Source organism: Pan troglodytes, chromosome 7 (assembly GCF_028858775.2).
Source record: "Pan troglodytes isolate AG18354 chromosome 7, NHGRI_mPanTro3-v2.0_pri, whole genome shotgun sequence".
NCBI classification, from domain to species: Eukaryota; Metazoa; Chordata; class Mammalia; order Primates; family Hominidae; genus Pan; species Pan troglodytes.
The window spans coordinates 58,376,639-58,401,971 of NC_072405.2; the positions used below are offsets into that span (position 1 = coordinate 58,376,639).

Genomic DNA, 25,333 nt, shown 5'->3' on the forward strand with positions numbered 1-25,333 from the left:
CCTCCTTGACTTTCTGATAGCTAATCCAGTAAATTGTTGCATTAAAAAATGTCTGTGATAGTTATAGACTGCATGGTGACCTTCCTCATTAATTTCTGTGTTTGTAAAAGCCTTACAGTCTCACGCTTTGAACCTTAGAATCAGATGTTTCCTCTAAAAGCATAAATAGAAATGTCACCAAATTCCTTATACTGAGACAGATGAGTGAAATAATAAATTATATATTACTAAATATTTTAAAAACGGATCGAGTGTTCTTTTAAATCACAGTAAATGTATTTCTCCTAATCTTTTGACTTTCAAGATATTTTTGATTCACAAGAAAGTCTTTGAAATTTTTGAGTGAATTTTAACATCCAGATCAATTTATAATGACTACCCAAAACTTTAAAAGGTAGTTTGTGTACATTCACTTTAATTGGACCAGTATCATATGTGTCTGATTTATCCCTTTCAGCTAACCATACAAATCAAGAAAAGTGTTGAATGTCCATTTCATGATATACGAATGAAACACAAGGATTTTTTTTCTTGAAATTCATTCTTCAGAACAAAATAAAGTTCTGACATGTGAATTGTGATTCAAAGTGCCTGGAAAGACAGTCAAATGGATGTAATTGAAAGGAGATTAAACATAATGTTATGGAAAGTGTCAAAATATTATTTATTTGATTGTAAAGCTGCCACCTCTAAAGATGTGTTACAGTTATGACTCAACAGATTTTCATTTTAATATATGTCTTTTTATGCATATTTTCTTAGTGTTTCTTTATCCTTTGTGTCTCATTTGAATTGAATCCCACAACTCATGATGGGATTTTCTCAGTAAGAGCAAGCTTTTTCACCTTAAGGTTTCAATAGTCATCCTAGCAAACTAACTTTGTATGTTCCCAATGAGAATCCCATTTGTACTGAAATGACAAAAGTGAGATGCCTTTTAACATAGCTATTTGAACAATTTAGCTCTGAGTTATTTTTGGCCTCAATAGTTGTTTTAATATAAATTGCAATCATAGTCATGAGAGATAAGATTGCAAAACAGTTTGATCTGTTGGGGATAGTTGCTTTAGATATGCATAATTGGATTCTTTATCCAGATGTGTTAGTTTCTCTTATTTTTATAAATCATTGAAATATTATTTTGCTTTTATGATAATATATGCATCTTGCATAGCAGCTAGTTAACTGATAATCAGATTTTACTCATTTATATGGATAGTTTAAACTTTCTGAAACAACAATGCCTTAATATTTCTTATTTCCTAATTTACACATGGTCACCGCTCTGTCAGCATTTTTACCCTTAACATCAATACTAATTCTATATGTGTGTATAAGTTAAATGTAGTTGCATAGACCCATAAATGGCCAGTTTCTCTTGGCTTCACCTATTTGTGGGTAGAATTGTATTTGTGTTTGAAATAATCACTCAAATCCCACTGAGTTTTGCCCCAACCTGCACTCACGACTCCAAAAAAGTTCCTCTAACTTTTCAGCAACACCCGCATGTAGAGGCCAGACCTCTGCAAAAGGCCCAAAACCCTGCTAGACTCAGGCTCCAACTTGCCCACTTCTGGGGGCAGAGCTGCCACTTCCACGAGGTGCTCCTGCTCCCAAGGGGCAGTGACTATGTTCCTGGGCATCCCATCCTCTCTCATCATTTTTCTGTTTCTGAGCTTTACGACGTCTGGCAGACTCCCCTGCCAAGCCCTGCTGAGCGAGGCTGCTTAGTCATGCACAAGGAGTGATCAGTGCAGTGGTTCCTGAGAAGGAGGGTGCTGTGCTGTTTCCATTGCTTTAGTACCTGCACGTAGATGGTGTTGTGTGCCTTCATGAAACAGCATTTGCATCATGTTCCATAGGGTCTTTCTTTGGCAGCACCCAGTGTTATAGCATGGCTCTGATACCGGCTGTGCTGAGCCCCTCTCTCTCTGGCCTCAGCCCCTTATAGGATATAAATTTCTTGTGTGTCTTCCCAGCCAGTTTCCTGGAAGGCCCATGCATACTGAAACCTAAGTTTAAGCATGCTAGGGCCTACCAAACACCTATCTGTATATATTTAAAGACGGCCCAACTGAGTTTTGTTTTTTCTCTTTTCACCATGATTCTCAATCTCTTCTGCCCTCGTCTTGAAAAAAAAGAAAGAAAAGAAAGACAAGCATTTGTTGTAGTGAAATACAAAACTCAGAATACTATAACTTGCCCTGAGCATCTTCAAACACAGCAAAGTGTTCTGAGGACTCTACTCTAAATATCTTACATTGTTTCTTGGCCACCAGGTGAATCCATATCGTTGTTATTTGATTGGAAATCTTGAGTTGATCTCATAGACACCAGTAAGACAAGTAGAGATAAATCAGTATGAAAAATATTCTGAGAATATCTTGTTTTTATAAGTCTAAGTAACTGTATTTCCTATAAAATATAACACATTTTAAAACTCTATGGCTCTTGTTGAATCATTATATATTCACTCATTGTCGTGCGTCAGACAAAACATTCTCGGACATGCCGTAGTCACAAGCAGTTACAAACCCTCAGCTGCTTAACAAATGAAGGGCATGTCTCACTCAGGCTGTATGTGGGGCTGGCAGAGCTTCCACCTTCTGAAACACCACCAATCGCTATGGAGGAAAGAACAGAGATTTAGCAAATCGTGCAATAGGTCATAAAACATGTCAAGCAGGGTGTGGGGAAGTATCAAAATACTACAGTATTAATGAGCAAACCAATGACTTCCACAGTTTGCCATTCTGGTCATCAGATAAATTTAGAGCACCTTAACACTCATCTTCAATCAATTCTCACACTTTTCTGAGTCACCCATGTACTGCTTTATAGAGAAGGAATGTGGTTAATTGGCTTGTCCAAAGTGTGAGATAAACAAAGACTACACAAATGAGAAAAGCAAAGCATATTAATTCAGAGCTTGCTATAGCCAGGGAGGCAGGTACCCTCATAGCTTTGGCAGAGACTCACAGGCAGCCAGGTGCTTGAGAAAGCTTTAGAGTGGGGAGAAAGGAGAGTTTCAAGTGTTCCCTGAGTGGGGGCTGTTAAGCCTGGGGAAGCTGGAGGTGGCTAACTGGAAGAGAGACATACCATGTGCTCAGTTAGCAAAGCAGCTTTGGCTTTCTCTGGTTGATGCTGTTTAAAGAGGTGGCAGAAAATAGGAAAGGTAGAAGACACCACCCAAGTCCTGACCATGCTGGGCCTATTGCTGCACAGGTTGTCTTTGGGCTTCCTGGACTGGCTAGAGTAGAGGTTGTGGGTCTGAATCTATTGTAATATATGGCCTGGTCCTGATCCATTTTTATATTCAGTCTCTCAATATCTTTCACTCATTTTCATGAGTCATGGGCCAAAGTAAGCCATATGTTCTTGAATCACTTTATGGTGGAGGAAAACTTAAGTGTTGACTCATGACTGCCATAGCCATTGATTAAGATTCAAGAATAGTTTTTAAAAGCACAATATATCTTTACATAAATTTCATAACAAGAGACAGTTCTAGCACTTGCATATGAACTTATGTTGATCTATTTCTTGGCACAGACAGATGTTTTTATCCCTCATCTACATTTTTTTTGATAGAGACACAGAGAAATTTTCCTTTCATACTCAACAATATCTAACCTTCTTTGTAAACAAAACTCCATGACTCTTGTATGTGCTAAAACATATATGTATATATTTTAGTGTAATTATATATGTATATGTACTTATATATGCAATTATATATGCACACATCCATAGACATACAATATATAATTAGATCAAAGACAATTTATGTTTTTTTAATAATCATTCATCCCATCATTTTGGCTCTAGAGTTTAGACCATTAGATATATCATCTGAAATACAGTTTATAAACAAAGAATATTCTATTCATAACTAATAGGTATTTTAGCATAAGGCAAAAGTTATCTTTCATAACACAAATTTATTGTCTTCATTAAAAAAACCCAAAAATATAGTGTATGACTTTTGTCTTTTATATAAAATTGATAAAACAGAAAACATTTGTTTATAATTTTTACTGAGGGTTGACAATTTTCCCTTTCATACTATATAACTTACATAATTTGATGCAAATCAGTAAGTGAATAGTAAATGTCCTCCTAAGTAGGCTGGGTACCATGGCTCACACTTGTAATCCCAGCATTTTGGGAGAAGGAGGTGGGAAATTTGCTTGAGGCCAGGGTTAGAAAACAGTCTGGGCAACATAGTGAGACACCACCCCTATAAGAAAAAAAAAAGTTATCATAAATAAATAACAGAAATGAAAAAAATCTTAATTTTAAGAAAGTTGCCAAAATATAAAATAAAGATGCAGTTACTTTGTATGAAAGAGTAGTATTCACAGGTTACTGATAATATGTCTCTAATGCTATTTCTATACCCATTGTCCCCCAAGGATACACTATCTGTTCTCTCTCAAATCCTTTAGACATCAAGCACCATGCAGTCCCGCTGTTCCCATCATACTGGCCTACCAACTGTAGGTGCCCATGCTGCCCACCATACTTTTCTTACTGAAGGGCTCTCCTCTTAGCTCCATGCAGCCATCTTCTTCTGGTCCCAAATTCTGTGTGCTGTGATGCCACACCTATACCTCCCCACGTAGGAGAAGTGGTATGATATCTCTGATTCTTTTTCTCTGTATTCATTCTCTTCTTGGAGAAGTTCAACTATTTCCATGTTTTTGACTCTAACCTCTAAACTCATGTTTCTAAACTCTAATTGCATAAGGAGCACCTGGGTAATTTGTTCAGCATGCACATACCTTTGTCAGAGATGCTAATTGGGTAAGCCTTGTCAGATGACCCTACATTTGCATTAGGCACCCAAGTGCAAGCTGGCCCCTGTCTCCGGATTTAGACTCAGCACCCATAGCACACTGGGTATTTTTATGTGAGTATTTAATGAGCCAATCAAACGAAGCAAGTGCAAAAGAGAACTCCTTATTATGATCAGGATGAATCACCCCCCCCCCCAATCTGGTCTTTTTTTTCCTCTCTAAACTCATCCATCCGTTTTTTCCATCCCTTCACTATCTTCCCCATGCCACGGTCTTTATCTGTGTTCCTCACATACGGCAACTTCTTCCAAGCACAGGACTCTCACTGGTATGTTTTTTTTCCATTGGAACATCATTTCACTGGGGATTTATCTGGTTCTTCTCCAGTGGCTCCTTCTCAGAGACCTTTCCTGCTCATTCTCTCTAATTAACCTCCCCACTCCACCCATGCTGACCATCAGACATTGCTATCTCTTCATGCTAGTGCTTCATTTGTGATCACAATCTGCACTGACTTCTTCGCTTGCTTGTTTACTTATTTACTGTCTTTGCACCGGTGATAGCATACAAGCACTTGATAGCAAGGATCTTGTTTTGCTTTCTCTCTTCTGTGCACCTAGTGCGTTTAACACAGAGAAGGTGTGCAGTCGGTAATGTTTCAAGGACAGGAAAAAAGGAAAGAAAGAGAGGGAGAAAAGGAGAAGGGAAGGGGAGGGAAGGAGAGGGGAGGGAAGGGGATGGAAGGGGAGAGGAGGGGAGAGGAGGGGAGGGAAGGGAAGGGAGACGGAGGGAGGAAGGGAGACACCTTGAATATAAGTATCATAGAAGAAATATACATCCATTACCCTGTACAACCAATTAACTTTTTAGAAGATATCTTTGCTTCTAGCAATCACATATACTGTACAACTAACAAAACCAGTACGTTACTTGCAGTCTCCAGGGCTTTTCCAGGAATAGGAAATGGCACAACATATTGGTGAGGCTGCTCTGCACAGGAATCTGAGGCTCACGAGGAAAAGGTGGGACTGGGAGGATTTGGGAGGCCCAAGGCGAGTTTCTGTTTATTTTACTGCCTCAGTTCCTTCATTTCTAAAATTGAAATAAAATATTACTTATCTCATAAGATTATTATAATAATTTAATGAGGTAACTTATGAAAAATCTTTAGGAAGTGTTCATTACCCATTATTTACTATACCTCAATTTAGAGTTACTAATTTTATATATCTGGCTTTAACCATATTTATTTTAAGATTTTTGTAATTACTTACACAACATTAATCACTTTGTTTTTACAAGTATATTTCTACAAAATTATTTTTTTTCAGTGTTATTAGGTAGCTAACACATAGTCACTCTTTCAGAAATCCCATTAAGAGGCTCCTGACAGAATTCAGAATCGTATTTGTACCACCACATCAATGTCTTCCCTCAAACTCTGTTGAAACATATATTGACACAAATAAGCTAAAGCTATTTCTTTCAGTTAAAATTAGTTTCTAGCTAAGAGCTTTACACAGTTTAATATTGTTGTGATTTTTCTAACTGACACATCATTTAAAGTATGATATTATTCAATAACCTAATAATAACATAAACAAATACATTTGTGTTCTCCTTGCCAGGTTCCATTCTCTTATTTTAAAAATATTCCTTTTTTTAACTTAAAACATGTTTCAGAGCAGGTTTGTTTTTATTTCTTTTCTTTTTTTTTTAAATGAATGATTTGGAAAGAACATGGGCAGTGCCATCAGAATCTCCCCATTAGCTCTTACTCAGTATGTGACACTGAAAAATCTGCCAGTCTTGCCTTTTTTGGTTCTTCACCAGCAAATGGAGATAATCGTCTCCATCCCTGCAGAGCACTAAGGTTGTGCTCCAAAAGGCTCTGGCACATAACTCTCAACATTATTGTTTCTTTTACTGTTGATTTCAATCCAATTACTGTCAATTAAGTTAACATTTAGAGGGCTTGATAATAAATTCTTGATAATCATGTAGTAACTACTGCTTGAATCTTATTGAATATTATTAAAATATGTCTAATGATAGTTTGAATTTCCATGATTTAGTGAATTCTTTTTATGTAGATAAATCATCTTAAATTAGTGTTACTGTCATATAAACCATAACCAGATCAACATTTCTGATTTCCGCCTGTGTTCTATCCATCCGTTTGCAGTTAAGGTGGATAGATTTTCAGTAGGCAGGGTCTGTTTCCTAGAACTCACCTAATGACTGAACTCTACGGATGTGCCAAGGAGTTCGTGCCCTTGAGGAGATTACATTTTTTGGCGATAGAAGGGGGAGAAGAAAAGTAAGCAAGAGGGATTTTCTTTCAATTCCATGTGATAAAAAAGGTAAATAAGGGATAGTAGGGAACTGCAAAAAGACAGCATTAAGCAGAATCCCTTGGAGCACACACAGTGTGTTGGTATAAGCTACTTGAAAAGTATTCAGTTTGTCCCTGAAGCCCATCTGATTTTTATCACTCTACCATTTTCTCATCATACCTATTATATAACAAGCAGAATTTAAATATTTGTGCAAAGGATATGCTTGCTTGTTGGTGGAATTGTTAATAAATTACATTCACTCCTTTCTTCGAATGTTTCTGCTCCTTTTGTATATAAGTTCCATGGGTTTCCCATGAAGGATATTAATACCTACTGAAAAGAGTGACAATTGTGCTCATTGCTAAGCTGAAAAAATGTAATCTGTCTATCTGTTTTCTCTGCAGTACATAACACTAGAAAATCTAATCACCTTGAAATTGTTTGAAAGCAAGCACAAGAAAATTCATGGATGTTCACTATAGAATGAGCACAATAGAGCACCTCAGCTCATCTTATTTCAGACCAAAGCATTCTACAACTCCATCAAGAAGGAGCTAAGCTACATCAGGATAAAGCAAATACAGAGGTACATTTTTTAAAAACCCTTAAACAAGGTTTATGTCTGCTCTATTCTTCCCAATTGAAGCCTTAAAAAAAGAAAGTGAAATTACATGTAAGAGTCAGTGCCTTTATTTTTCAAGAGAAGCTAAAAGATGATTCAGTCTTACTTTATTTTCCCAAAGATGGCCTGCTAGGACTCCCTGCAGTGTATGCAATTTTAAGAATGATTGGTTTTCTGTCAAAGTAAAATAAATGTATTAACTTCAAAGAAAAAAATCTTTACCAAAGTTTCCAGGACAGTGTGTTTCCAGGACAATGAGTTTCCAGGACATTGGCTTAACAGACTACCTTTATAGTTATGAGTCTACACAGGGAAACTGAGGGTGATACTGGTTTCAAAAGTCACTTGAGAAGTATTCTTTTCACTACATTCTAAAACCACTGTGGTGGATTGATGATGTCTTCTTAGAGTGTTTGATAGACTCCGCCATTAGGAACGTCTGTGCCTGGGCTTTTGTTTTTGTGCATGTGTGAAATGTGTGTGTGTGCAAGTGTGTGAGTGCATATTCAGGCTTCATATTTTTAATAATTTTTAGCCTTATTATGTTGTCATTTTTATTGAATCTGTAGTAACATTGTCTTTCATTCATGATGGAGATAAATTGACTCCTGTCTTTTAAATCAACTTAACTACTAGTTACATCACTTTCATCTATCTTTTCATCAAAGGATTGCATTTTATTATATTGACTTTATTGATTTCCTCTACAGTTTGTTATTTTAAATTTCATTGATTTCAGCTTCTATTTGAATCATGGTTTTGCTCCTACTTTGGATTACTCTTTTATATCTTAGTTCTTTAGATGATGCAATAGATCTTTCAACTGGTTTGGGACATTTTTATAATAAATATTTAACAATCTAAACTTTTGTCTAAGCACTATTTAGCCACACCCCAATCTATTTATGTATTATGTTATGTTTTCATTGTTATTTTGTTTAAATGACAGGTTTCCCTGTCATTTCATCTGTGACCCATGATGCATGTACATGTATTTGTTTAGCAATATGTTGTTTGATTTCCAAATATGAGAGGATTTTCAGATCTGTTACTGTTACTAATTTATAATTTAACTCACTTTTCAGAAAATACATTCTGTTTGATTATAATTCTATTAAATATAGAGAGTGTTTCATGGCCCAATATATCATCTATGCTGGTAATCTTTCACTGTAGTTAAAAAGAATATAAACTCTTTCTTTGGAGTGGAGTGCACTATCAATGTCAATTAGCTTGAGTTATATTGTTCTAGTTTTCTGTAGTCTTTCTTATTTTCTGTCTGCTTATTTCATCAATTACTGAGAGAGAAGTTTTGAAATCTTCAACTAAAATTGTAGTGATATCTATTTCTTCTTTCAGCTTTGGGAGTTTTTGCTTTTTTCAAGTTTCTCTTAATAGATATCCCATGTATATGATTGTTATATTTTCTTAATTAACTCTTCCTTTCATCATTATAAAATATCCCCTTATTTTCTTTATATCTTCCTTTGAAGTTTGCTTTTATAGATGTTAATGTGTAGCTTCAGCTTTCTTATGGTTAGTGTTTTCATGGTAAGTCCTTTGTATGCTTTCAGTTTTAAACTATTTCTTTCATGTTGAAATAGCATTTCCTCAGATAAGATATATTTTGGTTTTAATTCTTTGAAGTTAAGTATGATAATCTCTATCTTTCTAATTGCAGTTTTTAGATTGTTTACATATACTTGTTTATATTGTTTAAGTTTCCCATTTGTAATTTGTTTTCTATTTGCATCATTTATACTTTTTTCTTTTTTTTCTTTTAGTACCCTTTTTGATAAAATAAGTACTTTTAGTATTGCATTTGAGCTCCACTTCAAATTACTGAGTGAACGTATCTGGTTTATTACTGGTTGTTCTAGGGTTTATAACATGAATCTGTAACTTATCACAGTAACTGTCAAATCATGTTATGCCACTTCACATGTGAGAGCCTTAAAAAACTGTATTTTCTTCTCTCCTCTCTTCATTCTTACTGTTATTTTTATCTACTTTACTTCAATATATTTTATTAATACCACAATATGATAACTAATTGGTCCTTCAATTATTTATCTTTTAAAGAAATCTTTGGAAATGTGTAAAATGCATTTACTGATATATGTCCATTTTCAGCACTGTTCATTCTTTTTTAAATTAAAATACCCATTTGGTATCATTTTCTTCAGTGTAATGAACTTCCTTTAACCTTTTTTTATAACTCATGTCTGCTCTTAAAATTTTTCCTACCTTGTTCATCTGAAAATGTCTTTATTTTGCCTTCATCTATTTTAAATAGGATATAGAATTTTCAGTCGACAATTGACATAATCAGTAAGTTTCCACTCCAAACTGAAATTCAAAGCCGTGTGCCATCATTCATTTTGCTATACCCTGACTTGCCCAATTGCCAAATAATAAGGAGCAGAGAGTCATATATGAATTATGCATGACTGGGTTACAATAAATTATAACAGAAAATACATGTTAAGCATGAATAAGTTAAAAGTATTGCTGTATGCATAGAAAAAAAATCATCCTTTGGGGGAATTTAGTTACTATGGTATAAAGTTTGGGAACAATTTAAATACTTTCCATTGATTAATATCTTTTGGTCATTATAATCCACAGTTAATACACCCATCCACACACCCATACCCTCCCTGTTCCACAAACACTACTTGTCTACATGCAAGCATACAGGTGATCAACCATACTTCTCTTTTCTAAGTAATATACAATTTATTTTTAATCAATCTCTACTAAATAAATGTCAATCTCATATGTTGAAGACATAAATTTTTAAAACTCCAACTTGCCTGTTTTAAGAAAAGTTTGGACTAATAATGATACTTGAGCAATTGTCTCTCCTTGCCAGACTGGAAATAAAAATATTGTCTTATAAACCAGTAAAATAAATATTAAAGCTTCAAGATATTTTTTTCCTGGTGAAGGTCCTCTTTTAGAATTTCTTTAAAAGTTCTGATCTGAACTGGAATGCCTTCCCATCCCCAGAGAAACCCAGCTTATTCCTACCATCAGTCACTAGCAGTGACTAAATAGCTAAAATAAGCTAAATAGCTATTTAGCTAAATAAGCTAAAAAGCTAAATGGCTAAAATAAGCTAAAATAGCTAAAATAAGTGACTAAGTAGCTAAAATAAAAAGAGGTAGGTATGGTCAAGTTTTTTGGATACAATTTGGTAACTAATTTACTCCCTTGGGAAAATCAGCCTCCGTTTTCATTTTAATATTCAGAATTTTCCCTTTCTTGTTCACAGTGCTGAGAGTCAGCCTTCTTCTCTTGTCAAATAAAGATGTAGAAGTTTCTACTTTAAAGCCTTATATACATTCCTAAAAAATGCCAAAAAATTTCTACAAAAATCACACACTAAAAATAATAAGGTTTGTGAGAAAACTAGGGTTGGATAAAAACAGTGAAAATCCCTTTGGAGTTCCAGTGAAACAATAATAATTTTAAAAATACTAGCACTGTTATATAGACAAAGACAACTGTATCCAGAATTATCATTTTTCAACATTTTCAACACCTTTTTGGGGCTTGTGTTTTCTCCTTTGGGATATAGGCTTTGAAGAAATTCTCTATTAACTGAAACCATTTTATCAAACTTAAAATTGTAAGTTCTGCTGAGCCGTATTCATTAACCATTATTATTAATACACAGTGCAATGTATTTGCAGGGTCTTAATCTTCACTTGTCACTTCTCTGTATAACTTGACGGTAAAAAATGTAGATGTTTCCGAAGACACTAAATCAGTTATTACACCAAAGGAAGGTACTTCCCAGGCTTATCAGGGTCTGTTTCAAAATCTGCAGCCAGGAAAAACAAACTGATCTTCGTATATTGGTAAAGCTTTTTCTTAATTGTGTGACAGTTTTCCCCTTTCCACTTCAAAATGTTAGCATTGTCTGAAAAAATATGAGTCTTTACTCTTTTCCTTTTTGTTGATACCACTTCTGTATTTACTCATGCCTAATGAGCTAATTCCAACTGCAGCAGAACAAACTCTATGCAGTATGCACAGATATATTTTCAAGAAAGTGAAAGCTATAAAGAAAGTATCTTACTCTCATGCTCTTTTCCTGTAAGAGGAAGGGACCAGCTCAGTCAGCCAGTGCCAAGCTCTTTTTGAGAGCTTGTACCAAGCCTAGATGTTCACAGTGATGCAACATCGTTGGGTAGTACAGGGCAAGAAGGGCCCTTGCCCACTATTCAGTATCCCCAGGGGTCCTATTCTTACTATCCCTGGATTCAGTTGTTGGAGTCGTCTTTCCTACGCTTCTTGACCTCCTTAATATTTTCTGCCCTTGGTCTATTCCCTCCTGTTTCTTTTTCTTTTCCTTCCTTCCTTTATTTCTTTCTAATAAGCCTTAAACTGAAACAAGCAAATAAACAACAAGACGAACAAAGGAATGGTTCAGTAACTCAATTAGTTCTGAAATTATTGCAAATGTTAAAAATTTTTATAATTTGACTGGGTCCCTTAAATCATAATGTCTATCCTAGCAAGACACCCAATGTGAAAATATATGTATCTAATTATAAATGATCCTCAGTTCTCTGTAATTAGCAAGGACTACTCATTCTCCTAGTATAACACCAGACAACTAACTTATTAACAATAATTTTATTTTTCAATTTTGAATTTTTATGTTTCACATATTAAAATATTTCATAAATTGTGCAGCTGTCTTTTTTTTTTTTTTTTTTTTTTTTGAGACGGAGTCTCGCTCTGACCCCCGAGCTGGAGTGCAGTGGTGCGATCTCGGGTCACTGCAAGCTCCACCTCCCGGATTCACGCCATTCTTCTGCTTCAGCCTCCCGAGTAGCTGTGGCTACAGGCGCCCGCCATCATGCCCGGCTAATTTTTTGTATTTTTAGTAGAGACGGGGTTTCACCGTGTTAGCCAGGATGGTCTCGATCTCCTGACCTCGTGATCCGCCCGCCTCGGCCTCCCAAAGTGCTGGGATTACAGGCGTGAGCCACTATGCCCGGCCGCAGATATTTTTCTTGAATGAGTACATTGTTTTTCCGCCCAGAGAAAATGTAGTAATTATCATTTAGTATAGGACTGATCCAAATATATATGTATAACAATGGGAAACTACGGGTATTTATTATTTCAGATATATTCAAAAAGTTTTTAAGTCCCTTGATAAATTTGAAAAAGAAAATATCTGGCACTTGTATAGATCCCTGGACAATTTCTGTTGTTTCCTCTGTTTCATATCTGAAGTGGAATCAGGATGCGTAAGACTTGCTGTGTTTTAAACCTACTAAATCACACTTTTTTAAGAGCAGAGTATTTGTAATGTTCTGAGAAGCATGCTACTATTCCAAAGGATCCCCTTTCCTGTCATGTTAAAATAACTTCTTAGCAGCAAAGGGAACTTCTTTCGTATTCTGATAATTTCTTCCTTATTTCTTTGTCTCCATAGTGTTTTGACACATTGTGTTTCCTTAGTCTCCTTGGTAGCTAAAGATAGCTCTGCTTTCCAAAGCAATAAAATGTGGAATTATTTTAAATTTCATGCTCTCAACTTTTTACGTTTTCTACAAGGGAACTTTACTGTTGGGGAAATAAAACAAACTGCCTTCATAGTCTCTTTCTCCTCTACTTCAGATCCAAATTTTCCAAACGCAGGACTTTCTTATACATCAATCAATACAATGTGAGGATGTTATTGCGTATGAATAATGAAGTGGAGTGGAGTGGAGTGGATGAACTGGATTATAACGTGACCAGAAGATACATTTGGCATAGGAATATGAACAGCCCTATCCTGGGATGAAATGATATTTCCTATTTAGGTAAAGATACCCTAGAATGTAGGATGCTTTACAAAATCCTAGTGACAAGACTTCTACATTATGGAAGAAGTGGTATGCTCTGTGTTTTCACTGAAGATCGAATTGTCAGTTCAGTTTTTACTAGAAAAATATAATTTTGTGTTCAAACATAAGTTTCGCTACCATTTGGCCACAAAATTTTACTGTCTCCCTGGTGAGTTAGTTTATTTGTTCTTATGTTTTCCATTTCCTTCATGTGACCAATATTGCATCTCTAAGATGCCATGGCTGTAATTTGTGAGAAGCAGGCAGGGGATGGAGAGGTAGAGAACTGTTTTAAGCCTTACAGAATTTTCCGCACTCTTTGATTTTCAACCATATACAAGAATGAATTTGATTAAAATTAATTTTACATATTTTTCTATTAGTACCTGATAAAACTGTTGCATCTGTTAACTGAAGAAATAAATTATTCATAAAATGTTAATATGTAATTGGTTAAATATTTAGAAACATATAGTTAGAGTATTGTCTCATGTCACCAAAATAATTTCCAACCGGAATAAAGATTTATATATAAAAATTAAACCATAAAATATGAAAGAGTACATTTAAGGAGGGGATGTTTTTTCTATATGATACCTAAAGTGAAAATGGAAAAAAAGGATAAACAGAATTAAGTACATAACAATTTAAAAGTCTATGTATTACAAATAGAGCATAAGTAAAGTCAAGACTAAATGAAAAACTGTAAAAATAGTTGAATATCATAAGATAAAAATTACTAGCTTTTTCAAGAATGAGCATTTAAAAAAACCAGTAAGAAAAGTTGAGGACTTTAGTGGAAATTGAGTGAAATTTATGAAGAGCTAATTTATAGAATAATAAATTCAATTGCTGGTAAATATATGGAGAAATTTAATTTCGCTAGCAAAAAATTAAAAATATGATAAATATATAGCACATATTTATCTATTGGGACAAAGTGTAACCATGTAAAACCAGTGAGTTTGTATTGCTATCTCATGGCTAGCATTCCAAGGTAAAAGCTAGTGGATCTGTGTGTGTGTGTGTGTGTGTGTGTATGTATAAATGTCTAGATGTGTTTACTTGTATGTACATTTATTAAGTTATATACTGTGTCTACCAAATTGGCTTATAAATTAAAAAGTGCTCATAAATTAAGTAAATAAATCCAAGCAATTTTCAAGTTCACCTGACTTAAGTAAATCATTACTAAACAAGCTGGCTTTAAAATTACTGGTAAAATAAAAATAAAATGTCTTCAGAATTGTCAGCATACATTGTTGTCTGGATTTTATATCTGTCTTTGACAGATGTTTTGAGATATCTGTGTTTGGCATAGATGGTTATAAAGCTATTTACCCAGCCAAAATAAAATGATCTTGGTTTGTGTGCCTTCTTTGAAAAATTAGACTAATTTAATGTTGTTAGCTGAATTTTCTGAGTTATTGGCAAAAAATACCTATGTGTTTAACTTTGAAGCTGTTCTTTAGGTGAGCATCTGATGTTTGCTGGCTATTAAAAAATGGTTATTTTAAAAGTGGTTAACAAGGATATAACTAGCTTTATAGTGTCTAATATCTCAGTTTATAGGAGTAATGTAGATAAATTGTTAAAAATGAAAGAATTGAGTACATGTAAATGAGATAAATGTTTTAGGTCAACTTTTTGAGTAACTGAAAATATTAAAATTATTTTTTATGTTCATTAAATATCTGGGTCATTTCCAACTAAGAAAAGGTTATGATATGGAGAAATGTTTCTAAAAATTACGGAATTGTTCTTATCTATAAAATGCTTTTATCTGATAGTTTAGGATTTCTTGCTTTTTAGGGTTTCACTAAAGTTTTAGGTTACTAAGGATAAGAATTCTAGTCAATACATAATTCTGTATACAAAATGTTCCAAAAAGTTTGTGTTGTTAGTGAGAAAAAGAATACTTTTCTCTAATTCAGAATTATTTAAAAGTTAGTTCAAATTACAGATTTAAAATGGTTATTTATAAAAGAATGTAGTAAAGAACCAGTAAGTAGGGGAGAAAGATGTGGAAAAAGTTATATATACATATATATATGATTATTTGTTTTTGGTAAGGAAAGTTATAAAGAAAAGGTAATGATTTTGAGGAAGGATCTTGTATGGTACATTTTTTGTCCTGAAGTAAAATGGGAAGAAGAAAGAAGGAAGGAGAAGGAGAAGTAGAAGGAGGAGATGGAGGAGGAGGAAGAAGGGGAGGGCATGTGCAGGAGGAGGAGAAGAAGGAGAAGGAGAAGGAGAAGGAGAAGGAGAAGGGGAAGGAGAAAATCTGGGGCTGAATGGAAACCCCAGGATGCTGTGGATGGTCTGTATAAGTCATATGTAGTTTTTCCTCTTCCTTTTCACATACAGAGAGAATAAAAAGTTGATAATGTTTAGATAATAAAATATTCTTTAAAATCTGATAGAGAATTGAAGAAATTTGTCTCATTAACATTTTCATAGTTAAAGCTCTTAGTCTTGATTAAAGCAAAATAAGAAATATTGTAAAGAAATGCATTGGCAGTTTGGCGATATTTATTTATTTATTTATTTATCTATTTATTTATTTATTTTTGAAGACAGGGTCTTCCTCTTTCACCTAGGCTGGAGTGCAGTGGCTCAATCTTGGCTCACTGCAACCTCCGCCTCCCAGATTCAAGCAATTCTCTTTTCTCAGCCTCCTGAGTTGCTGGAATTACAGGCACACACCACCATGCCCGGCTAATTTTTTTTAGTAGAGATGGAGTTTTGCCATATTGGCCAGGCTGGTGGCAATTTTTCTTTTTATATAGTTAAGAATGAAGCTGGATTTAGTGTACATGCTTGCATTGCTTCACACTATGTATGCTATTTTGCATGGATAGTGCTGGCACTAGAGTCCTTACTCGTCATGTGCCTAGAGCGAATTTCTTAATTGCACAGGATGTATGGTGATATTGGTGGACTTAAGGATATTGAATTGTGTATCAAAATAAAATATTCATTATATGGGGTTTGTAGACTCTAGGTAACACTTTGACCTCTAAGGTAAACTGAGAAATTTAGGACTGGTTTCCTGTTTATTTGTTTTTGCTTCTAATTTTCATTTGTTTTGCTGTTTCTTCTCCTTTGGGTTTTACTTGTGTATGCATACATATATAATCATATATAAAACTATAGACATTTTTTACCTTCCAGTCGAAGGCTTCTGTTTAGTTCTGTGAATATTTTGTTTCCTATGCATTTCTAGCAAGTCATCATCTGTTCTATTTATCTGGAATTCCTAGGTTGCCTTTGGTGGGGCTTGCAGGAATTGATGGAGCACACCAGCCACTTGGAATTTCATTGGTTTTGCTTGCTTCTGATAATCTAGACAGCTAAATAAGTAAAAGACCTATTTTTATAAATTCTGAACAGAAATAGTACATTATATGTTTTGTTGTTTGGAGAGGTGGATGAGTGCAAAAATATTTGAGTGATGTTTGTTTCCAGGGTGACTCAATTGAATCAACACTTTGGATTGGTTTCAGATCTTTCCTTTGAGGAAAAAAATTGTGAAATGAGTACAGTTTTAATGTTCAGGAAAGATTGGCTTTGTCCTTAAGGAAATTATATTGATTAGAATTTCTTTAAAACTAATTTAAAGTGACACTCACTTTTGATAACGAACATGTTGGACAGTCTACCCTCCCTTGGCAGGAAATTACTCTCATCCTGGAGCTTCTGTAGATCTAACCATTTTCTCCCTGCACCTAGCAGGCATCTCCTCTATCCTAGGGGCCATCAACTTCATTACAACAATCATCAATATAAAACCCCCTGCCATAACCCAATACCAAACACCCCTTTTCATCTGATCCGTCCTAATCACAGCAGTCTTGCTTCTTCTATCCCTCCCAGTCCTAGCTGCTGGCATTACAATGTTGTTAACAGACCGTAACCTCAATACCACCTTCTTCGACCCAGCTGGAGGAGGAGACCCTATTCTATACCAACACCTATTCTGATTTTTTGGTCACCCCGAAGTTTATATTCTTATCCTGCCCGGCTTTGGAATAATTTCCCACATTGTAACTTACTACTCCGGAAAAAAAGAGCCATTCGGGTACATAGGTATGGTCTGGGCTATAATATCAATTGGTTTCCTAGGGTTTATTGTGTGAGCGCACCATATGTTTACAGTAGGAATAGTCGTAGACACACGAGCCTACTTCACCTCCGCTACCATAATCATCGCTATTCCCACCGGCGTCAAAGTATTTAGCTGACTCGCTACACTCCACGGAAGCAATACCAAATGATCTGCTGCAGTACTCTGAGCCCTAGGGTTCATTTTTCTCTTCACTGTAGGTGGCCTAACCGGCATCGTACTAGCAAACTCATCATTAGATATCATACTGCACGATACATATTACGTCGTAGCTCACTTCCATTATGTCCTATCAATAGGGGCTGTATTCGCCATCATAGGGGGTTTTATCCACTGATTTCCCTTATTCTCAGGCTACACTCTGGACCAAACCTATGCCAAAATCCATTTTGCCATCATGTTCATTGGCGTAAATCTAACCTTCTTCCCACAACACTTTCTTGGCTTGTCTGGAATACCCCGATGTTACTCGGACTACCCCGATGCATACAACACATGAAACATTCTATCATCTGTGGGCTCATTTATTTCCCTAACAGCAGTAATATTAATAATTTTTATAATTTGAGAAGCCTTCGCTTCAAAACGAAAAGTCCTAATAATCGAAGAACCCTCCACAAACCTGGAGTGGCTATATGGATGCCCCCTACCCTATCATACATTCGAAGAACCCGTATACATAAAATCTAGACAAAAAAGGAAGGAATCGAACCTCCCAAAGCTGGTTTCAAGCCAACCCCATGGCCTCCATGACTTTTTCAAAAAGATATTAGAAAACCATTTCATAACTTTGTCAAAGTTAAATTACAGGTTAAACCCCGTATATCTTAATGGCACATGCAGCGCAAGTAGGTCTACAAGACGCTACTTCTCCTATCATAGAAGAACTAATAATCTTTCATGATCATGCCCTCATAATCATTTTTCTCATCTGCTTCCTAGTCCTGTACACCCTTTTCCTAACACTCACAACAAAACTAACTAATACTAGTATCTCAGACGCCCAAGAGATAGAAACCGTCTGAACTATCCTGCCCGCTATTATCTTATATCCTCTACATAACAGATGAAGTCAACGACCCCTCCTTTACTATCAAATCAATCGGCCATCAATGATATTGAACCTACGAATACACCGACTACGGTGGACTAATCTTCAACTCCTATATACTCCCTCCATTATTCCTAGAGCCAGGTGACCTACGACTCCTTGACGTTGACAGTCAGGTGGTCCTCCCAGTTGAAGCCCCCGTTCGTATAATAATTACGTCACAAGATGTCTTACACTCATGAGCTGTTCCCACATTAGGCCTAAAAACAGACGCAATTACCGGACGCCTAAACCAAACCACATTCACCGCCACACGACCAGGGGTATACTACGGCCAATGCTCAGAAATCTGTGGAGCAAACCACAGTTTTATGCCCATCGTCCTAGAATTAATCCCCCTAAAAATCTTTGAAATAGGACCTGTATTCACCCTATAGTACCCCTCTCACCCCTCTCCAAAGCTCACTGTAAAGCTAACCTAGCATTAACCTTTTAAGTTAAAGATTAAGAGAACCAACACCTCTTTACAGTGAAATGCCCCAGCTAAATACCACTGTATGACCCACCATAATTGCCCCAATACTCCTCACACTATTTCTCATCACCCAACTAAAAATATTTAATACAAATTACCACCTACCCCCCTTACCAAAAACTATAAAAATAAAAAACTACAATAAACCCTGAGAATCAAAATGAACGAAAATCTATTCGCTTCATTCATTGCCCCCACAATCCTAGGCCTGCCCGCCGCAGTACTGATTATTCTATTTCCCCCTTTACTGGTCCCCACCTCCAAATACCTCATCAACAACTGACTAATTACCACCCAACAGTGGCTAATTCAACTGACCTCAAAACAAATAATAGCTATACATAATACCAAAGGACGAACCTGATCTCTTATACTAATATCCTTAATCATTTTTATTGCCACAACCAATCTCTTCGGGCTCCTGCCCCACTCATTTACACCAACCACCCAACTATCTATAAACCTAGCCATGGCCATCCCCCTGTGAGCAGGCGCAGTAATTATAGGCTTTTGCTCCAAAACTAAAAATGCCCTAGCCCATCTCTTACCACAAGGCACACCTACACCCCTTATCCCCATACTAATCATTATTGAAACCATCAGCCTACTTATCCAACCAATAGCCCTGGCTGTACGCCTGACCGCTAATATCACTGCAGGTCACCTACTTATGCACTTAATCGGAAGCGTCACATTAGCAATATCAGTTATTAATCTTCCCTCAACACTCATCATCTTCACAGTTCTAATTTTATTAACTATCCTGGAAATCGCCGTCGCCCTAATCCAAGCCTACGTTTTTACACTTCTAGTGAGCCTCTACCTGCACGACAACACATAATGGCCCACCAATCACATGCCTATCATATAGTAAAACCCAGCCCATGACCCCTAACGGGGGCCCTCTCAGCCCTCCTAATAACCTCTGGCTTAGCCATATGATTCCACTTCTATTCCACAACCCTGCTCACACTAGGCCTACTAACCAACGCACTAACCATATACCAATGATGACGTGATGTAATGCGAGAAAGCACATACCAAGGCCACCACACACCACCCGTCCAAAAAGATCTCCGATATGGGATAATCCTGTTTATCACCTCAGAAATCTTTTCTTCACAGGATTTTTCTGAGCTTTCTACCATTCCAGCCTGGCCCCTACCCCTCAACTAGGAGGGCACTGACCTCCAACAGGCATCACCCCACTGAACCCCCTAGAAGTCCCACTTTTAAACACATCCGCATTACTCGCATCAGGAGTCTCAATCACTTGAGCCCACCACAGCCTAATAGAAAATAACCGAAACCAAATAATTCAAGCACTACTTATTACAATTTTACTGGGCCTCTACTTCACCCTCCTACAAGCCTCAGAGTACTTCAAAACCCCTTTTACCATCTCCGATGGCGTCTATGGCTCAACATTTTTTGTAGCCACAGGCTTTCACGGACTCCACGTCATCATTGGATCAACTTTCCTCACTATCTGCCTCATCCGCCAACTAATATTTCACTTTACATCTAAATATCACTTCGGCTTTGAAGCCGCCACCTGATACTGGCACTTCGTAGATGTAGTCTGACTATTTCTATACGTCTCCATCTACTGATGAGGGTCCTACTCTTTTAGTATAAGCAGTACCGTTAACTTCCAATTAACTAGTTTTGATAATACTCAAAAAAGAGTAATAAACTTCACCCTAATTTTAATAGTCAATACCCTTCTAGCCCTACTACTAATAATTATTACATTCTGATTACCACAACTCAACAATTACATAGAAAAATCTAACCCTTACAAATGTGGCTTCGACCCCATATCCCCCGCCCGCATTCCTTTCTCCATGAAATTTTTCCTAGTAGCCATCACCTTCCTATTATTTGACCTAGAAATTGCTCTCCTATTGCCCTTACCATGGGCCCTACAAACAACCAACTTACCACTAATAGTCATATCATCCCTCTTACTAATCATTATCCTAACCCTAAGCCTGGCCTACAAATGATTGCAAAAAGGGTTAGACTGAGCCGAATTGGTATATAGTTTAAATAAAACGAATGATTTTGACTCATTAAATTATGATAATCATATTTACCAAATGCCCCTTATTTATATAAACATTATACTAGCATTTACCATCTCACTTCTAGGAATACTAGTATACCGCTCACACCTGATATCCTCCCTACTATGCCTAGAAGGAATAATATTATCACTATTTATTATAGCTACTCTCACAACCCTTAATACCCACTCCCTCTTAGCCAATATCGTACCTATCACCATGTTGGTCTTTGCTGCCTGCGAGGCAGGAGTAGGCCTAGCCCTACTAGTCTCAATCTCTAACACATACGGCCTAGACTACGTACAAAACCTAAACCTACTCCAATGCTAAAACTAATTGTCCCAACAATCATATTACTACCACTAACATGATTCTCCAAAAAACATATAATTTGAATCAACACAACCACCCACAGCCTAATTATCAGCATCATCCCCCTACTATTTTTCAACCAAATCAACAACAATCTATTTAGCTGCTCCCTATCTTTCTCCTCCGACCCCCTAACGACCCCCCTCCTAATACTGACTACCTGACTTCTACCCCTCACAATCATAGCAAGCCAACGCCACCTATCCAACGAACCACTATCACAAAAAAACTCTACCTCTCTATACTAATCTCCCTCCAAACCTCCTTGATTATAACATTCACAGCCACAGAGATAATCATATTCTATATCTTCTTCGAAGCCACACTTATCCCCACCCTAGCTATCATAACCCGATGAGGCAACCAACCAGAACGTCTGAACACAGGTACATATTTCCTATTCTACACCCTAGTAGGCCCCCTCCCCCTACTCATCACATTAATCCACACCCACAACACCCTGGGCTCACTAAATATTTTACTACTCACCCTTACTGCCCAAGAACTATCGAACTCCTGAGCTAATAACTTAATATGACTGGCATACACAATAGCCTTCATAGTAAAAATACCCCTTTATGGGCTCCACCTGTGACTCCCTAAAGCCCATGTTGAAGCCCCCATTGCTGGCTCAATAGTACTTGCTGCAGTAATCTTAAAATTAGGTGGCTATGGCATAATACGCCTCACACTCATTCTCAACCCCCTGACAAAACATATAGCTTACCCTTTCCTCGCCCTGTCTCTGTTAGGCATAATCATAACAAGCTCCATCTGCCTGCGACAAACGGATTTAAAATCACTCATTGCATACTCTTCAATTAGCCACATAGCCCTTGTAGTAACAGCCATTCTTATCCAAACCCCCTGAAGCTTCACCGGCGCAGTTATTCTCATAATTGCCCACGGACTTACATCCTCATTATTATTCTGCCTAGCAAACTCAAACTACGAACGAACCCACAGCCACATCATAATTCTCTCTCAAGGACTTCAAACCCTACTCCTTCTAAGAGCCTTTTGATGACTTATAGCGAGCCTCGCTAACCTCGCCTTGCCCCCCACCATTAACCTACTAGAAGAACTCTCCATACTAGTAACCACATTCTCCTGATCAAATATCACCCTCCTACTTACAGGACTTAACATGTTAATCACAGCGCTATACTCCCTCTATATATTTACCACAACACAATGAGGCTCACTCACACATCACATTAGCAACATAAAACCCTCACTTACACGAGAAAACACTCTCATATTTATACACCTATCCCCCATCCTCCTTCTATCCCTCAACCCTGATATTATTACTGGATTTACCTCTTGTAAATATAGTTTAACCAAAACATCAGATCGTGAATCTGACAACAGAGGCTCATAACCCCTTATTTACCGAGAAAGCTCATAAGAACTGCTAACTCATAGTCCCATGTCTAACAACATGGCTTTCTCAACTTTTAAAGGATAACAGCCATCCGTTGGTCTTAGGCCCCAAAAATTTTGGTGCAACTCCAAATAAAAGTAATAATCATGTACACTACCATAACCACCCTAGCCCTAACTTCCTTAATTCCCCCCATCCTTACCACCTTCATTAATCCTAACAAAAAAAATTCATATCCCCACTATGTAAAATCCATTATCGCATCCACCTTTGTTATTAGCCTCTTCCCCACAACAATATTCATATGCCTAGATCAAGAAGTTATTATCTCAAACTGACACTGAGCAACAACCCAAAGAATTCAGCTCTCCCTAAGCTTTAAACTAGATTATTTCTCCATAATATTTATCCCTGTAGCACTGTTTGTCACGTGATCCATCATAGAATTCTCACTATGATATATAAACTCAGACCCAAACATTAATCAATTCTTCAAATATCTGCTTATTTTCCTAATCACCATGCTAATCCTAGTCACCGCTAACAACCTATTCCAACTCTTCATCGGCAGAGAAGGCGTGGGGATCATATCCTTTTTACTCATTGGCTGGTGATATGCTCGAGCAGACGCCAACACAGCAGCCATCCAAGCAATCCTATACAACCGTATTGGCGACATCAGTTTCATCCTAGCCCTAGCATGATTTCTCCTACACTCCAACTCATGAGACCCACAACAAATATCTCTCTTAAGTGCCAACCCTAGCCTTATCCCGCTACTAGGCTTCCTCCTAGCAGCAGCAGGCAAATCGGCTCAATTAGGCCTTCACCCCTGACTCCCCTCAGCCATGGAAGGCCCTACCCCTGTCTCAGCCCTACTCCACTCAAGCACTATAGTTGTAGCAGGAGTCTTCCTACTCATCCGCTTCCACCCCCTAGCAGAAAATAGCCCACCAACTCAGACTCTTACAGTATGTCTAGGCGCTATCACTACTCTGTTCGCAGCAGTCTGTGCTCTCACACAAAATGACATAAAAAAAATCGTAGCCTTCTCTACTTCAAGCCAACTAGGACTCATAATAGTCACAATCGGCATCAACCAACCATACCTAGCATTCCTACACATCTGCACCCATGCTTTCTTCAAAGCCATGCTATTTATATGCTCTGGATCCATCATCCACAACCTCAACAATGAACAAGACATCCGAAAAATAGGAGGTCTACTCAAAACCATACCCCTCACTTCAACTTCCCTCACCATTGGCAGCCTGGCACTAGCACGAATACCCTTTCTTACAGGTTTCTACTCCAAAGACCTCATCATCGAAACCGCAAACATATCATACACAAACGCCTGAGCCCTATCTATTACTGTCATAGCCACCTCCCTAACGAGCGCCTATAGCACTCGAATAATTCTTCTCACCCTAACGGGTCAACCTCACTTCCCAACCCTTACCAACATCAACGAAAACAACCCCGCCCTATTAAATCCCATTAAACGCCTGACAATCAGAAGCCTGTTCGCAGGGTTTCTCATCACCAACAATATTCTCCCCACATCTATCCCCCAAATGACAATCCCACTTTACTTAAAACTCACAGCCCTAGGCATCACTTCCCTAGGACTTCTAACAGCCCTAGACCTCAACTACCTAACCAACAAGCTCAAAATAAAATCCCCACTATATACATTTTACTTCTCCAACATGCTCGGATTCTACCCCAATATTATACACCGCACAATCCCCTACCTAGGCCTTCTTACAAGCCAAAATCTACCCCTACTCCTTCTAGACCTAATTTGACTAGAAAAACTATTATCTAAAACAATCTCACAATACCAAATCTCTGCCTCCATCACTACCTCAACCCAAAAAGGCAGAATCAAACTATATTTCCTCTCCTTCTTCTTCCCACTTCTCATAACCCTTCTTCTAATTACATAATCTATTACCCCGAGCAATCTCAATTACAATACACACACTAACAATGTTCAACCAGTAACCACTACCAATCAACGCCCATAGTCATACAAAGCCCCCACACCAATAGGATCTTCCCGAATCAATCCTGGCCCCTCCCCTTCATAAATCATTCAACTTCCCACACTATTAAAATTTACCACAACCACCACCCCATCATACTCTTTCACCCATAACACTAACCCCACCT

At 37.1% G+C, this 25,333-nt stretch overlaps 1 long non-coding RNA gene and 3 pseudogenes across 1 annotated transcript; 3 read left to right on the forward strand and 1 right to left on the reverse strand.

Moving 5' to 3' along the window:
- Positions 1-2,371: 2,371 nt before the first annotated feature.
- On the reverse strand, positions 2,372-16,968 carry LOC134810863 (uncharacterized). Its single transcript, XR_010159543.1, has 4 exons — positions 16,783-16,968; positions 5,730-5,891; positions 4,079-4,240; positions 2,372-2,624 (listed from the first exon to the last, which is right to left on the reverse strand). It is a non-coding gene; the product is annotated as an uncharacterized LOC134810863 (long non-coding RNA).
- Positions 16,969-18,526: 1,558 nt separating this feature from the next.
- LOC129135708 (cytochrome c oxidase subunit 2-like) lies at positions 18,527-19,250 on the forward strand (annotated as a pseudogene).
- A 195-nt stretch (positions 19,251-19,445) lies between these two features.
- LOC129135709 (ATP synthase subunit a-like) lies at positions 19,446-20,251 on the forward strand (annotated as a pseudogene).
- Positions 20,252-23,173: 2,922 nt separating this feature from the next.
- LOC129135710 (NADH-ubiquinone oxidoreductase chain 5-like) lies at positions 23,174-25,107 on the forward strand (annotated as a pseudogene).
- Positions 25,108-25,333: the final 226 nt, after the last annotated feature.